The sequence below is a fragment of the Danio rerio genome, chromosome 9 (genome assembly GCF_052040795.2).
Source record: "Danio rerio strain M-AB ecotype USA chromosome 9, GRCz13ab, whole genome shotgun sequence".
Taxonomy (NCBI): Eukaryota; Metazoa; Chordata; class Actinopteri; order Cypriniformes; family Danionidae; genus Danio; species Danio rerio.
This window is the reverse complement of record NC_141029.1, coordinates 11,696,104-11,711,582: the sequence shown is the minus strand read 5'-3', so window position 1 is coordinate 11,711,582 and position 15,479 is coordinate 11,696,104. Positions and strand designations below refer to the sequence as shown.

The following is a 15,479-nucleotide window of genomic DNA, read 5'->3' as shown; positions in this document are numbered from 1 at the left end:
TTAGGTTAGGGTTGGGGTTAGTGTTAAGTTGTATTTGCAAAGTTTCTTATAGTCAGTTTAATGTCTGTTAAATGAGCATATCACAAGATATTAAGCAGACAGTCTACTAATATTCAAAAGAACCATCAAAATAAAGTGTTACCAACTGACACTCTTTAGAAGCAATTCCTTAGATTTATAAATTTCCCTCCAAAAGTACAGTTATTAAAAAAAAAAAAAAAAAAACTGTTGACTTTTTTTGAGTCAATTGAAAAAATTTCATCAACTAGTTCAATTAATCACTATTTTACAAGTAAGTCACTTATTTGATTTACTCAACTAATTTGGTCAAAACTAATAGTTTGCTCAAAAATAAACAAGTGGTAGTCTTTAAGAGTGTGTATTATGAACTATTTACTCAACTGATTTATTCAAAAACACTGATTCATCCAGAAACAAAACAACTGACTCTCTTAACAAGCAAGTCATTAGAATTTTACATTTCCACCCAAAAATAAAGATATTAAAAATAATAATAATAACAATAATAATAATAATAATAATAATAATAATAATAATAATAATAATAATAATAATAATAAATAAATAAATGTTGACTTTCTTTTTTTTAGAGGGAGTCAATTTATAAATTTCAGGACCGGATTAAAAATTCATTATTTTACAAGTGAGTCATTTATTTGATTAACTCAAATAATTTGGTCAAAAATATTGGTTTATTCAAAAATAAACAAATCTTTAAGAGTAATTAGAAACATTTATTCAAATAATTTGCTTAAAGCTTATGAACATTTTTTTAACAAATCAGTTGACTCTTAAAGACTTTTAAAGACTGTCACTTGTTTTGAATAATTAACTCAATAATTCTGATTGCGCAATACTAAATATTTACTTTCCCACTCAATACATTAGCATTTTTCAACAATTAAGTCATTCAAATTATTCTTTCATCAAGTTTGTTGAAAAATGCTGAGGAGTTTATAAAGGAAAAAGTAACTTTAATTAGTTTTGTATTTTAGAAATATAATTATTTAGTTTTGTTCAAACATTCTAATTCATTCGGAAACTTTACAAGTGAGTCATTTATTAAATTGTATTAATTAATAACTTATTTATTAATTACTTTATTTACCCAATTTATCAAAATGTATTTATTCATATTAATTCATTTAATTTATTCAAAACTCAGAAAAAAAGAAAAAAAAAAGAGTCACTGAATTTTTGCTTAATTATTTTGGTGTAAAAATGCTTATTCATTCAGTAACAAAACAATATGACTTACAAAAAAAATATTCAAGTAAGTCATTTGTATTATTCACAAAACCATTCCTTTCCAAAATGCTCGTTTTATAACAAACAAAACTAGTGATTGCCTTTTTAAATGAGTCATTTGAATTATTTGGCCACCCAGTTTGTTTAAAAATGCTCATTCATCCAGGAAACACAATTGGTTGAAACCAAATTAACTTTGACTTTGTTTAAATCAATAAAACAGTATTAATAGTATTAAATTAACATTATTTCAATATTCCCTAAATGGTGAATAATTTGTTCAAATCTCTTCCTACATATTCTGATTCTCTATTAATAATGACAAAAAGTCTGACATTAAGTAACATTCAGTCTAGCTTTTATCAGAAATAGGAGAAGCAGCTAAAGTGATGTGATCTTCTTAATGTAAATGTGGCATAAAAAAAGCTAAAATCCCCGTAACTAATATCGTTCAACCTGTACAATGACTGCATTTTGAATGAGCTCTTCTGTGTGGAGAAAATGAACTAGTGCTCAAGGGAAGAGGGTCATTTAGAGTTGTATGCACAAATTCAAAATCTATCTTCACGAGAAGAACATCTGGTTTTAGGGAACACAATATCGGCCCTTCAGGAGAAATATTGTTTTACTCTGAGTGGCTGGAGCTCTTTGCTTGATGCATGCATTTCATGAAGAGTGTTTGACTCCTCTGGGCTTTGCGTTGCTGCTGTAGAACAGAACGGTCAATTACGAAAGGCCCCAGCTTGGCACATTTTTTATTAATGCACGGAAGCAAATATCACACTAAATCGATCACAAGACTTGTGTCAAATGCAAACAGCTTTCCATACATAGAGCTGATTGAAGAATTCATCTGGGGATTGAGGTCTGAGATGTGTGAATGATATGTATACAAGCTGAAATTCATGCAATTCACAGAGGAAAGCTTAGCCACAGCAAATCTGTGCTTTTCATGCAGCTTGTGTTCCGACCGAGACTTTCTATTCTATTGACAAACAGCATATACAGAAGAAGATTTCATGCAATTCACCACCTCAGTATGGATCTCTCTGAAGAGATCAGGGGATTAAAGCAATATCTAACAGAAAATACAAACTGAAAGATCTTACATTACAAAATATGTAAGATTTATTTTGAAAAAGAAATACATAAATGTAAAAAAAGAACCTGGGGGGAAGTTTTATTTGAGCAGCAGGAACTTTCTTTACAGTTGTGGTCTAAAATGCAAACCAATAGTGAATGACATTATTCAGGCTGAATGGAACCCCAACCAAAAAAAAAAAAAAAAAAACTGTTGCAAAATTTTACAAAACACCATAAATGTACCAATACTGACAATCCACAGCATTTTTTTGCTGAAATACATCACAATTTCTTAACATGATTAGATGACAGATTATCAAATAATGAAGACTCTCTTGTGCATGACACACAACAAATGATTTGAAACCTTATAAATTTTAGCTTCTCCGACAAACTGTAGTAAACTTGCTCAGCAGTTCACCTGGTACACTTCAAACATGCATATCTATTGCATCTTAGTAACACTGATGGTTAGTTTAATGTAGCTGATAGATTATTTTCAAAAGAGAAGCATTAGTCTTTTAGTCTGTCATGTGCATGAATGAAGATAATAAACCATTGCCATTGTCAAATTTATCTGTTTCTCAAAGAATTAAAATGCTTTTTAGGAGAAGTCACTAGACATTTTACTCTGAAATTGCTGCAAAACATTCAAGAGGTGATGTGCTATCACTTTTTGAAAGAAAATGTTCCAATAACATTGGTTGAAATTACATATTTTAAACTGTATCTGTTGCTATTTTAATGGTATTAATTTTTGATTTGGAGGTTTTCTGTTATAGGTTTAAATATACTTAAGTATAAAGACATTCATCATTCATTCATTCATTTTCTTTTCAGCTTATTCCCTTTATTAATTAGGGGTCACCAAAGTGTAATGAACCGCCAACTTATCCAGCATGTTTTTACACCGCGGATGCCCTTCCAGCCGCAACCCATCTCTGGGAAACATCCACACACACTCATTTACAGTCATACCCTACGGACAATTTAGCTTACCCAATTACCCTGACCGCATGTCTTTGGACTGTGGGGAATAGTTTGCCCCAAAAAGTAAAAATTCTGTTTTTTTTTTCATAAATAATAAGACCTTTTTATTTCTGGGAGAACAAAAATATATATTTAATAAAATACTTCTTCTTAACTTGATGAATCTAGTTTTGCTCAGTTAGCTGTTTTAAACTTTTCATTAAAGGTGCAGTAGGTGATTGTCTTCTGAAACAATTTTTGTTGTGCTAGTTGAAAGTTTCTTCTTATTCCAATAGTAATGATTAAAGTAAATGATCTAAATGTATTTAACTAAAAAAAATTTTGTCCAATTAAAATCTGTCGGGCCAACAATTCCCATAATTCTGATAAGTAGCCCAAACTGTCTGTCAGTAAATGTAGATTTGTACAATGGCATATCTCTGCTTATGTAGATTTGCCATTGGCGTGTACATGCATGTACATTGGCGTGTGCATGCATGCTGTTCATTCATGTGTACACGAGACACAGCGCTTAAACCAAATGCAGAAACAAAACTTTAAAAAATCCTGAACCACTCTTTGCAAAGGATACCTAAGCAGGACAAAAGGGGACCAAAAGGTGGAGCTACAGAGAAGCATCGCTCGCGCATACACAAGTAGAAGAATGAAAACAAAGGAACCGCCATTTTTAAAAACACAGCTGAGACATTACACTGTATTAATATATACATATAATAACAAGCCATGGTCGATCTGAGCTCAAACAAATCTTGTTGTCGTCATGATGAACAGCCACAAAGCCAAGAAGAACAAAATCTGCTCTGTCCTGTTCATTCCTGCCAACACTCCCGTTTTTCAAGGGAGTCTCCCTTATTTCAGACTCATCTTCTGCCGTCCCATTTTGCTATTTCTCCCGAAAAACCCTTGTAATTTCAACCATCACAGTTAGTAACACCACAGTATACAGTACATGGTCCTTAACAGTGTTATTCAGACACCTTACCCCTTAATCTAACACCGGTCTTCCAGATTTTCAGGGACAAATGTTGGCAGGTTTGGTCCTGATGTTGTTTTATGAGCCCATCTTAAAGTGCAAGCGGTTTCACTTTCTCCAGAGAGATCGCCGCGTGTCTATATTTGAAATAACAAACTTTTTTAGCTCAAAATACTAACGTGTGAGTGATCATTGAAGTGCTCTGATATTCGATCCTTTCAGAAACAGACAAACGTAAGAGTGAAGTGTAAAAAAACAAAGGAGAAGCTAGAAAAAACAGCAGCAAATAGGCCATTAGTTTAACAACAAAACATCAGTAAACAGCGATATTCCGCACAGCCTGCTTTACTGAGCTGAAGTTGGTTTTATATTCACATTGGTTCATTTTTGAACAATGACAACCTGTGACGCACTCCCTATATTGTTTGCCATGCTACTCTACCAGTGAGAGGGGTTAAGCTCAAGCAAATCAAATGTGAAGCATCTTGAAGGGGGCGGAGCTTGTCAGATACTAGAGAGCATTTGATTGGCAAAGATTTAATAAGGTGAATCTAATAGGCAGAATAGAGAAACTACAAGCTTTTCATGTTTATATCAGTTTCATAAATGCAAATTTTGTCTGTTTTGGTGCACACTTGCTTATAGATATGATTAAAACGAACAATACTAACGTCTAATTTATTATTATTTTTTTTAATGGCACAATTAATTTTGTAACTCAAAATAACAGAGAACAATTTACTTCCACTGAATCTGATCTAAGTGATATTACGTTTTATTTATTTATGGCTTGTGCTGCTTTAATCGCATGCTGTGCTTTAGCTGTTAGACAGTTTATGTGATAAAACCCATGCCAGCTGTATATATAATTAATCGCATCTACTAACCACCAGCCATACCCATACAGATGGACATCTTTGGCAGCTGCATAAAAACTCATACTGTTCTTAGAGTGTTTTGAGCCAATAACTTGATATGTTTCTTCCAGCTGTTTTTGAACTTATTTCTACATGTTTTTTGAATATGTAAACCTGAATTGATTACTAGTGAACCTCGGCATTGGTTAAATTCCTTACAAAGGAAGCCTAAACAAATAATAAATCCTGAAGTCGCTGGTTTTAAATGTAGTCGTTGGCAGATAATGTCTTAATCTATGTGTAATACACTGCATGCTGTTAGCGATGGCACTAATCAATAGGCTCTTATAGGACATTTTAATCCTTAAATATCCAGTGAGGGCATCTTTTATCCCTCCGGTTTGCTACTCATTGCCGTGTTCTGAGTGCCAATAGTGTGGACATCTCACTGCCATCAGCGGTAAAGAGGGATTAAGTGATATATTTAGAGCCCTGGACTCTACGAGACGATCTGGAGAAAAACAAGACAGTCCAGTGACATTTACGAAAACAACATAAAGCCAAATAGTAATAGGTAGTGAGGGGAAAAAAGCTGCCGTACAGTATTAGAAAAGAGAGCGATAGAGAGTTAGGTAACATGAAACCAGACTTTCTGTGGTAACAAAACATTTTTTTTTAATGTTTAAGTCAGACTTGTTAAATTAACATGATTGAATCAACTTCCCTAAAATAGATTGCAGAGACACAAATCATTTTCCTGGATTAGATCAAGTGGAAATAGCTTTGTAAAGTAACTATTGCACCAATCTTTTACAGTGTGTCAAACCTGCAGATGAAAGCCATCTGTTAAACTTATTGCTGATATTTCTCCAGTTGTGAATATGTAAAAATCATTCACTGGGTGTTGAACTACTGCTGTGTACCTGAATGCATCTGCTGGAGAAGTGGAATAAACAAAACATCTGTCTTTAATTCTGGCCTCAGTATAACTAATATATGTGTAATACATAAACTGTCAATATGCAACTGAACTGTCACTGGAAATCAACATTTGGTATCAATGTAATATTATCAAACAATAAAGTATTCCTTCATTCATTTTCCTTCAGCATAGTCCCTTTATTTATCAGGGGTTGTCACAGCGGAATGAACCACCAACTTATCCACCTTATGTTTTACACAGCAGATGCCCTTTTAACTGAATCCATACACACTCATTCACACACATATTCACCTATAACGCATGTCTTTGTACTGTGGGGGAAACCAGAAAAAAACACAGGGAGAACATGCAAACTTCACACAGAAATGGCAACTGACCCAGCTGGGACCTAAACCAGCGACCTTTTTGCTGTAAGTGGACAATGCTAACCACTGAGCCACCATGTCACTCCAATAAAGGATTTGAATTTAATATTAATTGTGACAGTTGTTTGGCAATAGTCAGAAACGCATGGTATGGGTGAAAATGATTGATTTTCTTTTAGTGACGAAATAATATGACTATTTGTGAAGATCATGTTTCATGAAGACATTTTACAACCCCAAACCCAAGTATGGACAACACAAATAAATAAAGAAAGTAGTGATTTCCAAATATACTTTGACTTGTATTTAATTGCAGACAACATGAACACAAAAAAGTTGATGTGTTGTCTGGTCAAAATAATTTCATTTGTAAATATACATCCTTTGCTGTCATTCAGACCTGAGACACATTCAAAAAAAAAAAAAAAGAGTTGGAACAGAAGCAGTTTAGGTCTAGTTATCAGCAGGGATGGCTGACGTAAAACTGACATTTCAACATAGTGTAGGGATCCCGAAGCGCAAGTGTTTCTAACACTACAATGAATTTTGATCCGAAACACCCAGGTCACATGACTAAGGTGATTCAAAACACCCAGGTCATGTGACTAAAGTAGTTCGAAACACCAGGTCACATGACTAGCAACTGAAAGCATCATTCAATTCAGAAGCATTTTGAGATCTCATAAAACCTAGTGGACTGTTCATGTGCTCAGAGTAACAGTGCTGCAAAAGTCTGGAGTTTGAATCCTGACTTGTACAAATATTCTGAAATTATGACGATGTATTTTAATATTGTTACTTTTTTATGACCAAAAAAATAGATATTTATTCTCTAAGTGTTTGTTTGGATCTTAAACCATTGCAGACCACTGTAGACCATTGTAGCCGGCAGCTAGCTCTTTGCAACTCTCATATGGTTGCCCAGTGAAGCTAAGCAGGGCTGCACCTGGTCAGTCCCTGAATGGGCATCCCACACGGGAAAGCTAGGTTGCTGCCGGAAGTGGTGTTAGTGAGGCCAGCAGGGAGGGCGCTTAACCTGCGGTCTGTGTGGCTCCAGTATATTGATTGGTACTCTATACAGTTTAGTGAGAGTTGTCTTTTGAATGAGATGAATCTCTGTGGTTGTTGAAAATCCCAGGATGTCCTTCAAAAAAAGAGTAGGGGTTTCAATTCAATTCACTTCAATTTATTTACAAAGCACTTTAAAACAACACAGTTGACAAAAGTGCTAACCCCAGCATCCTGGCCAAATTAGCCCGTTATTGCCTTCTAACATCCCCATATAATAATTGCCTTAATCACTGTCTACTCTCCACCAATCAGCTGGTGTGCAATATGGCTGCCATCGTGACATCCAGGTGGATGCTGCACACTGTAGATCAGGAGGTTCCCCCAAAAAAATTGTAAAGGACTTTGAGAGTCCAGAAAAGCAATATATAAATGTAAGGAATATATTATTGTTGTTAAAATAAAACATGTAACAAGAACAGAGCATTTACAAACAAACAAACAAACAAACATATATAGCTGCATCACCCTGGATTCAAACCCATTATCTCTGTATGCTAGTGAGGAACACTCATTGCTTCACTAAATCCCTTGGAACTTCAACTCTCCAATGTGGGGTTCAATACATCAATTTGCTTAACTCTTTCATTGCTGAAGCTGTTCCAGAGCAATGCATAAGAAATGACCACTAGGTGCCATAGTAGAGATGAAATGTTTAGAGAGAAATGTTTTGAAGGTTCGACACATTTGCTTCGATTGTTTTATGAAGACTCGCTTTGCCCACCATTAGTAGTCGGGTAAATTGGTTAAATAATGGTGTGATTTGAACAGGCGATGTCAACAGGGGATTGTAATTATGATTTGGCACAAAAGCAGCGTTCAAGAAACGTCTAGTCCTTTAGGAGCAAAGATAGGCCGAGGATGGCCAGTTTGCCAACAAATACGTAAATAAATATTGAAATGTTTAAAAACAATGTTCCTCAAAGAAAGATAGGACAACATTAGGATATTTCACCTTCAAAATTGCGCAACATAATTAAAAGGTTTAAGGATTCTGCAGGAATTTCAGTGCGTAAAGGACAAGAGCGCAAGCTTAAGCTGAACGACCGTGATCTACGTTTCCTCAGGCGGCACTGCATCAAGAATCTTCATTCTTCTATAAGCCATATTAACACATGGGCTCAGGACTACTTTCTGTCATATAGTGTCCTATCCAAACAAATCACCAACAGACAGCCTATTTGCTCAGCTGTATGTCTGGTTTTGTACTTTTATGGCTAAAACACACAACACAAAAAAATGACACATTTATATTACCCGAACAAGTACCTCTACTCTTAATACTGTTCTTATATTGGTACAAGAAGGCTGTTGTACATCTATAGCTCAACTTCTCAGCAGCTTTTATTACATTAAACCGTAATGTGGAGCATTTCTCAAGGAAAACATGAGGCGAGTGGGCCGTGATATTGTTGGGTAGTAAAAAAAAAAAAGAGGCTAAAAACGTGTCTAAAAATGTCATTTCTCTGAGTGTACTCAGTAATGGACAGGGGATGATGAAAAGCTAGGTTTTTTTTCCTAGATGGATGTGGCTTGAGTTGGGCATTACACCCCACTCAGTTTGCATCAGTAATCCTCTTAGGAGCACTTATGCCACATTAGCCCTGTTTTCAGCCCAGGAAGCCCAGCTCACCGGCACCTCCATTTCCCTTCTATTTTAGGAGACCCGAAATGGGCGGAAAAATAAAAGAGCATAAGTGACGCTGAATTATTTTGCCAGAGCACACCAACCGGGGCTCAATGCAGGACTAACAGCAGATCTGAGGCGAGAGATGGCATATAATTGAATGGAAAAGCACCAAGCCTCTGCAGATCGCATTCAAAACTCCTCAGAGCCTGCAAATTTGCAAGCAAGTCACGACCCCGTCGAGCCCTAAGTGCAATTCGACGTCAAATCTCGCTCGCCTGCTTGTGTGTCTCTCTGTCACAGGCAATCCAAATTCCCCCATCAGCTGGGTGGCAGAAAACACGATCCCCGACAACTTTTCACATCAGCCGGGGATTAAGGAAGAGGGGTTTACGCTGGCCTTGCCAAAATCAGGGATAACATTTTTTGATTCAGCAATTTAAACTAATTTCAAGGCTGGCTCCGCAGCAATTTTCTGGATCAATGGAATGTCATAGTTGGCTTGGTCACTGGCCCTCTTATCGCAGGTGGCTGCAAGAGAGCGTGCCTATGCTAATAGCTGACGTTTGGATGGTGAAGTGCAGTGTATTTAGCGCAGCACAAATTGTCCTGATTCGAAAGGAGTAGAAGTTTTTTTTTTTTTAATAAATGGTGCTCGGAAAAAAAAAAATCTTGCTCATGAGAGTTAATTTCTGCAAACAGCTCGAGTCATTTTGTTCAGTGTTATTCACAGCTGCATGTGATCTGATTTTCGGTTTCTGTGATTGCTGTTTTGGAAGTAATTATACATTAACATTACAGAATCATTTTGTGGAATTAAGCTGTCTGTTAAAATAACTTAGCACAGAAGCAGCACTGAAAAATGTCTGATTGATTCTCTCATTAGAAGTGTTTAGAAGTGTTGTGAAGCTATGCAAGCTGATTAAAATAAACCTGCAGAGTAAGATGGAGAACAACCCCATTTAGAAATGACTCATTACCATATACAGTAACAGCAGATGTCTAGGTAGCATTAATTATAAAAAAAAACACATATATTGAAAATAAGAATATAGTAAATACATAAACAATAAATTATTACATTTAATTTAGCTACATTCTTTAATTTAAAGGTTCTTTACTAGTATTGATAGCTAACAGTAATTTACTGTAAAAATTCTACGACAAAACATGTTCAATGATCAACATTTACATACTAAATACAGTATGTTTCCTTACTGTATGAGGTAAGTAATTGTATTTACATTCCCATTTCTTAAAATAATTATTTTTTTAGCTTTTAATTTTTCATCAGTTTTGTAGTTGGGTTCAAACAGTGCTTAATTTGTGAATCGTGAGGTCCCGGAACCGATCGGGGTAATGGATCCGGCATGCTAGTCGACACAGGCAAGTGTCGAGCACAAAAATTGAGAGCAAGGAGAGGGGTGGTGCATGATGGCTGGAGGATAGCAGAGCGTTGGATAGCAGAGTGGTGTCGCGGACGTAAGTTACGAGCCAAGGCAGAGGTTGATTGTGGCAGACGAAAGTGAAGAAAGTTGGGGAGTTGCGGAACAAAGTCAAAGTACACAGCGCACAGGGAAGTTAGGGGATCGGTAAAATAAGGTGCCGGATCTGGCGTATTCGAGCACAAATTAAGCCCTGGGTTTAAGGTTACATAAGTTTTTTAATGACTACATTATAATTTTTAAATCTAAATAGTTTTAAGCCTTTTATTTACATACTGAAATAATAAAAGAAAATGCCCCGATGATGTTATCAAGACTTTCAGAAAAAGAGGAAAAATAGTTTGAGACTGATGACGGCAACCAGAAGAGAGAACAACGTTAAATTTACTCTCAGCCCTACAGAAGCTCCATGGCAAACACCTCACATAGATGATATAATACACCAGGGCCGTAGTGGGACTCCTTTTCAGCCCTGGAGTTTCAAGCCTCAGACCGGCCCACCTCAGTTCACGACTGACTATATTAAAATAAGATCATTTCCAATTCAGTTTCTAATTACACTATCACGTCTTTTTACAGCTGCTTTAGAACTTCAAATGTTCAAAAGTCGACAACGTTGTAATCTAACGTGCTAACCACTGGACCACAACGGTTGTATACAGTGAAAAGTGACTTATATCATTATTAACCTGCAGGCTGGTAATATATAAAAAGAGCAGAGCTGCGGTAAAATAATGAATAAGAAGACTGTGGTCAAGTAAATAACTAAATTAATTTAAAGTGTGACTGCTGAGAGCAACAGATTCTGGAGCTAGGGACACCAGCCCTAGCGGCCAAAAAAACGGACCGGCCCACCGAGAATTCTCCCGGTCCTCCCGATTAGCCAATCCGGGCCTGTAATACACTCATATATACATATAAATGTTCATAAATTCTTTTAAAAAACAAAACATTAAAAACTTTCAAGGACTTAATATAATGATGCAGTTAAATGCAGCATAACACTCTTGTAAAAAGGGTCCAAGCTCCATTATTTTTCATTTACTTACTATTTAGTTGAATTACTAACTTGCATAAAGAATTATTCTTTGAGTAACCAAAGCAAAATGTGCTTACTGTTTTGTCCTTATTTGCTCTCGTCCCTGCATTCACTGAGACTGTAATAATACATACGCTGCATTGTTAGACCATTTGTCAGTTTACACCATTTTAAGTCATAACCTTTGGTAAATTATTGTCTGGGGAAGTCAGGACGAGCTTGTTCCTAATTAAAATGTTCCATTAGTGCATTGTTACCATTGTTTGTTGCGTTTCATGTATCAAGTATTAAAGTCTGTGTGGTGGCTATGTGAAACACAAAATAATTACTTTTAACAAAATGTGCCACGGAAACAATGCAACAATAGACACTGTTGACTTTATTGTACTGGGAAAAAATGAAAACAGATTTGATGTAGCTTTATAAATATATATAAAAAATGTTTTTAAATATATTTCTTTTGTTATTTTGTTTTAAAACAGACTGGGAACACTGAAAAATGATGGCTGCATTATTTTTGCAAACAATTTACATGTGTTGAATTTAAACAAACAATATAAATTTATTAATGTTCAACATATTTTGTTTGTTTAAATTCATCCCAAATAAATTGTTTACAACCACTAAATGTAAAAAAAAAAAAAAAAGTAAATTCATGGAATCTTTAAATATTTTTTTTCAGTAAAGGAATGGTTGACTATGAGTACATATGCAGTACACAATGAGCCAGACATCATTTACCCTTTAGCAGTTTTAAACTGAAAAAGTGAAATGAATGAATAAATGAATAAATAAATAAATAAATAAATAAATAAATAAATAATAAGCAAATAAATAAATCACTTCACTAAACATTTATTATGATTAATTCAATGAACTAAATGAAACATGAGATCCCTAATTTCATCTTAAAGTATCCAAACATTTAATTTTATTCTTGTACAGTCACACCCAACACACACAGCTGCCGCTCCTCATAACAGTAGAACACATCACTTCAGGCTACATCATAAACTCAGCTAAGTAAATAACAATAACTTCATTTCAGTGAATTCACTTCAGATACAATTTTGCATAGCAGACATGAGAGTTTTTTTTTTTTTTTTTTTTTTTTTTAAAGGGCAGTCAGACTCTTTGGTTGAGGGTATGGCAGAGCACCTTGAGGCTGTGAAATAAATAAATATCTACAAATCATTTCAATGGAGTAGCTTCAGGGTGGTACAGCTGAGGACAGTGTTATAACATTCTCAATTTACTGGAGCTGCCGGCACCTTCATTACTTCAAACATGAATAACTCAAATGTGCATCGGAATCCTCAAAGTTATTGCATTTTATGAATATGGGAGAAAAAAGTAGATACAGCTATTGCAATTCAGTAAATGTGTCGTTTTAGACACATCCAATGTCCAGTTATTCTGCTTGTAGTCAGTTTATGTTTCCTAAATGTTAAAAAAAGGGAAAAAAATTTTTGTTTTTTTTGTGTTTTGATATTTACAGAAATGCATACATTACAAATGTATCTTGTTATAATTATGTTATGATCACTGTTTAAACTTTTGGATTTGTTTGGATAGAGTATTGGTACACTCAAAAAGCGATATTTGCTGTTTGTACAAATAACTTATACTGTAGTACTTAAATGCAACACATTTCTTAAGTTTTTTGTAGACTACTGAACTATTTTATGTTTGATCTACGTACATTGGTAAAAACTTATAAGTTAACTTAATTATTTCATGTTGTTCCAACATATATTGATTGTGTGGAACCCACTCTTCTTTACAGTGTATTTGACAGAGATGGGGAACTCGAGTCACATAATTTGACTTAAGTCACAAAATCTAGGACTTGAGATTCGCTTAAGACTTGCTTGACAAATATCCAAAAAGACTCGATTTGACTTGGACTTGACTGTCATGACCTGAGACTTGACTTGGACTTGAGTCAAATGACTCTAGCTGGTTTTTGTTAAATACATAACCGCTTGTTATATATTATATTATATGCATGCGCATTATCAGCTCATCGGTTTTTAGATCGCTCTGAAAGATAGGTTTTCTGTATTGTTCGAAATAAAGCACTGCAACTGATTCCTGACTTGATGATTTATTTTAGTTAGAGGATAACTTTTTCCCCATGTCAGAAGGCAAGTTGAAAGGTAAGTAACTTTAAGTAAAATGTTGATTAGTGTTTACTGGAAATGCAAACTATTTTAAAAGAATCAGTTGGATTTACTGAACTGGATCAATCGGTTCACTAAGAAGAACCACTTTAAATGATCCATTAGATATATTAGAACAATTATTTGCTAAGGAAAGCACTGATAGTGTTGTATTTGCATGCTAATGTTTAACACTTAAGTTTTTGATTCACTTAAAAAAAATAAAATTTCATTAATACAATTTGTTAAATGCTATATTCTAGTTTTTTTTTTTTTTTACTCACATCATGCATATTTATTTTGTCCCCGATACATTTTTTTAAAAAGAAGAATTAAGTTAAATTAATGCAAAACAAGAAACCATTTCAGACCATGGATCTCAAAACTTGTCTGTAACATATGTGTAAAATGGGCTATAATATTTGGAATCTAAAGGTTATACTTTGTTGAAGTTATTGAAATGTACAAGATGTCTTTGATGAGATGATCTTTACTTTTAATACTACAGTATTTAGTTTTTTTGTAATAAAAAAATTTTAAAAAACAATCATTTTGATTCAATAGTTTTTCCCAAAAAAATGTAACTGTGCACCTATATATGTCATTTCAAATTACAGTTTACATTACTTTTTAAAGAAAATTATTCTGTTCAGCAAGGTGGCATTTATTAAATGTAAAAAAAACAAGTAAATTTGTTAAATATTTATTAAAATTTTAAATAACTTATTGCATGTAGTTTCAAAGGAAATTATTACTCCAGTCATCATTGCTTTTATTACTATTACCATTACTATTTTAATAATAATAACAATGCGAGGCAGTGGCGCAGTAGGTAGGCGCAAGAAGGTCGCTGTGTCGCTGGTTCGAACCTTGGCTCAGCTGGCGTTTCTGTGTGGAGTTTGCATGTTCTCTCTGGGTTTCCTCCGGGTGCTCCAGTTTCCCCCACAAATTGTCTGTAGTGTATGAGTGTGTGTGTGGATGTTTCCCAGAGATGGGTTGTGGCTGGAAGGGCATCTGCTGGGTAAAAACTGGATAAGTTGCCGGTTCATTCTGCTTTGGTGACCCCGGATTAATAAAGGGACTAAACTGACAAGAAAATGAATGAATGAATAATAACAATAATAATTAATATTAGAGTAATTTCTAAAGGATCATGTGACTAAAGACTAGAGTAATGAAGCTGAAAAATTATGGTTAAAATCACTGGAAAAAAATATTAAATTAAATTATAAACTACTTTTAAACAGTTGTTGTATAGTACAATAATTGTAAAATTTTTCACTGTATTTTTGATGAATAAATGCCGCCTTAGTGAGCAGGAGAAGCTTATTTTAAACATTTAAAAATCCTACTGACCCCTAACTTTTGACAGGCAGTGTAAATATGTGGACTAGAAAGCACTCTAAAAAAGATGGAGAAAAAAAGTGCAATCTAGAATGTAATTCAGTCATTTAAAAAAATACTTTACTAAAAATTAACTCTGAACAAGAACCTGTAAAAGTGTCTGAACATTAAATATTTCAATACTTTTTCAAGGTTTTCAGTCACTGTCCTTGAGCTGACTCTTAATGTAAATCTGCCATTATCCCTGTTCTTGTCACCCACATCACATTTATATAAAATGTCCCTAACTACTATGTGGCTATACAGTGGCACAG

The 15,479-nt window shown here is 34.5% G+C and overlaps 1 protein-coding gene across 1 annotated transcript in view; it reads right to left on the bottom strand.

Moving 5' to 3' along the window:
• Positions 1–15,479, bottom strand: part of asic4a (acid sensing ion channel subunit family member 4a) — a 189,232-nt gene that overhangs the window by 66,747 nt on the left and 107,006 nt on the right.